The 3,304-nt window shown below is 43.6% G+C and overlaps 1 pseudogene; it reads left to right on the top strand.

Annotated features, from left to right (window-relative positions):
• Window positions 1-596: 596 nt before the first annotated feature.
• LOC128562106 (la-related protein 4-like) lies at window positions 597-2,646 on the top strand (annotated as a pseudogene).
• The last annotated feature ends 658 nt before the right edge of the window (window positions 2,647-3,304 follow it).

Below are 3,304 nucleotides of genomic sequence, written 5' to 3'. Positions count from 1 at the left end.
CTGCAATCCTAGCACTCCTGGAGGCCAAGGCAAGTGGATTGCCTGAGCTCACTAGTTCAAGAACAGCCTGAGCCAGAGTGAGACCTCCTCTCTAAAAATAGCTGGCATTGTGGTAGGTGCCTGTAGTCCCAGCTACGTGGGAGGCTGAGACAAGAGAATCGCTTGAGGCTAAAGAGTTTGCGGTTGCTGTGAGCTGTGATGCCTGAGCACTCTACTGGGGGCAACAAAGTTAGACTCAGTCTCAGAAAAAAAAAAAATCATAGCTCTAAAGCAAAATGTAAAATTAAAACTTTTAGAATAAAACACAGGACACAATTGTGACCTTAGTTTTAGCAAAGAGTTCTTAGATATGACACCAAACCCACAATTGACAAAATAAAATATTTGTTCATTGGACGTCATCAAAATGATAAACTTTTGCTCTATGAAAGATACTATTAAAATGAAAAGACAAAAGGAGAAAATCAGGACGGCTGATGGCAGGGGAGGAGCCAGGTCCACAGCCAGGTGGAGGGGCAAGGCGAGGGTCCTTATCCTAGCAATTGGGGCTTGGGCCTGTGAACCAGTTGGAGTTGCAGCGGCGGGCAGAGGAAGACATGTTGCTTTTCGTGGAGGTAACATCTAAAGGAACTGGTATAAATCCTAATGCCAAAGTATGGCGAAAAATTCCTACTGGAAGTACGATGCCACCCCAGTAACTCATGGAACTGAAAGCTCTCGGCATGAAACATCAGCTATATCAGGGTCTCATCCTGAGGGTAAATCAGAGCCATCAGAAGATACCTGCAAGGAATATGAAGCGATGTATTCTCCATCTTGTGAAAAGCACAAGAAATACTACAGGCATTGAAGAGTCAACTGATGGAATGATTTTAGGACCAGAAGATTTGGGTTACCAAATATCTGATGTTTCTGGAGAAAGCAAGTCAGCAATTTCTACAGACGACCTAAAAGAATGTCTAAAGAAACAATTAGAATTTTGTTTCTCACAAGAACATTTGTCAAAGGACCTTTGCTTGATATCTTAAATGGATAGTGATCAGTTCATCCCAATTTGGACAGTTGCCAACATGGAAGAAATAAAAAAGCTGACCACAGACCCTGATCTAATTCTTAAAGTATTGAGATCTTCTCCCATGGTACGAGTTGATGAGAAAGTGAGACCAAGTCACAAGCGTTGTATTGCGATTCTTAGAGAGATTCCTGAAACACCAAGAGAGGAAGTGAAAGCTTTGTTTAAAATGAAAACTGCCCCAAAATGATAAGCTGTGAGTTTGCACACAATAGCAACTGGTATATCGCTTTCCAGTATGACACAGATGCACAGCAGGCTTTTAAATACTTAGGAGAAGTTAAAGCATTTCAGGGCAAGCCAATCATGGCAAGGATAAAAGCCATCAATACATTTTTTGCTAAGAATGGTTATGGAGGGCGGCGCCTGTGGCTCAGTCGGTAAGGCGCCGGCCCCATATACCGAGGGTGGTGGGTTCAAGCCCGGCCTTGGCTGAACTGCAACCAAAAAAAATAGCTGGGCGTTGTGGTGGGCGCCTGTAGTCCCAGCTACTCGGGAGGCTGAGGCAAGAGAATCGCTTAAGCCCAGGAGTTGGAGGTTGCTGTGAGCTGTGTGACGCCACGGCACTCTAACGAGGGCCATAAAGTGAGACTCTATCTCTACAAAAAAAAAAAGAATGGTTATGGATTAATGGATTCTGGTTTGTATAGTGAGCCCATTCACACTCAGTCACAGTATGCCTCACCAGTCTTTATGCAGCCTGTACATAATCCTCATCGTCAGCACTCAGTCTACAGTTTTGTGCTTCAGTCTTGGTCTCCAAATCCTGCACCTTACTTTGAAACACCACTGGCTCCCTTTCCCAATGGTAGTTTTATGAATGGATTTAATTCACCAGGATCTTATAAAACAAATGTTGCTGCTATGAATATGGGTCAACCATTCTGCTCAAATCGTGTAAAGCCTCATTTTAGGTCATCCAGTGGTTCAGAACACTCAACAGAGGGCTCTGTGTCATTGGGAGACGGACAGTTGAACAGATCTAGTTCAAGGAACTTTCCAACAGAATGGCAGAACTCTACAGTAGCGGGGCATTAGGAGCAAACTTTCCTTACAAAGGAGACTCCCACTCCGCAGATGGAACAGAATGGGGACTATGGTAGGGGCAGGAGAACTCTGTTTAGAGGTCGAAGATGACGAGAAGATGACAGGATCCCAAGACCCCATCCTTCAACAGCTGAAGCAAAGCCTCCAACACCAAAGTTTGACTTCCTAGCCTTAAATTTTCCTCCTTTACCTGGAAGTTCATCAAGAATGCCAGGTGAACTTGTTTTGGAGAATAGGATGTCTGATGTTGCTAAAGGCATCTACAAAGAAAAGGGTAATGAAGAGTTGAGAGTTAGTTGTCCAGTCCCCGCAGAAGATGAGCAGACAGAGGCGCACTTCTGTCCAAAAACTAAGTATGAGGCCCAGTCCTCCAGGTGCAGCTGAGATTCCTGCACTAAGCACAACTCAGTAAGAAAAGGATTTAGTAGAGGATACCACACTGTTCAGAAGGATGTTCTCAATCACATACCAGTTTCTTCCCCAAGTACTACAAAGCCATCAAGGGCAAACACTGCTTCACCATGTAATAGTAACATAAATGCAGCTGTAGCTATGACTCTGCAGGAACCCCGAATATTAAGTTATGCTGAAGTGTGCCAGCAGCCCCCAAAAGAGCCGTCTTCTGTTCTTGTGCAACCACCATGGGAACTTCACGCCAATGTAGTGTCTCTCACCAAAAATGAAGAGAATGGAGCTCCTGAGAAGTCTGTTGAGAAACCACATGAGAATCCAGAAACGAGGGCTAATAAGGATTATTCTGGCTTCCGAGGCAATGCCACGGCCAGGGGAGCAGCTGGAAAAATCAGGGAACAGAGACGCCAGTTTAGCCATAGGGCTATACCTCAGGGAGTGACTCGACGTAATGGCAAAGTGCCACCCAGATCACCAAAGTAAAAAAAGAAAAAAAAAAAACAACCTTTTCACAAACTTTTCTCTCTTCCCATGAAACTTGAGCCATGGCTATATTGAACTGTTTTGGAGGGGAGGGTTTAGCCAGACAGAAAACAGGAAGATGTGGGTCCTTAAATCATTATGGATTTTGGCATTGTGAGCAGTAGATCCCAAAATTCATCTCTAATGTGATTTTTTAAATACTGGAGGATTCCAATCAGTATATAAAAAATATAATTTTTCCATTTTTGTTTTCGATTTTAATTTGCGGAGATTTTCTGCTTAGAATCAATT

Source organism: Nycticebus coucang, chromosome 12, assembly GCF_027406575.1.
Source record: "Nycticebus coucang isolate mNycCou1 chromosome 12, mNycCou1.pri, whole genome shotgun sequence".
Taxonomy (NCBI): domain Eukaryota; kingdom Metazoa; phylum Chordata; class Mammalia; order Primates; family Lorisidae; genus Nycticebus; species Nycticebus coucang.
Note: the sequence above shows the minus strand (reverse complement) of the source record. Positions and strands in the feature narration are given on the sequence as shown.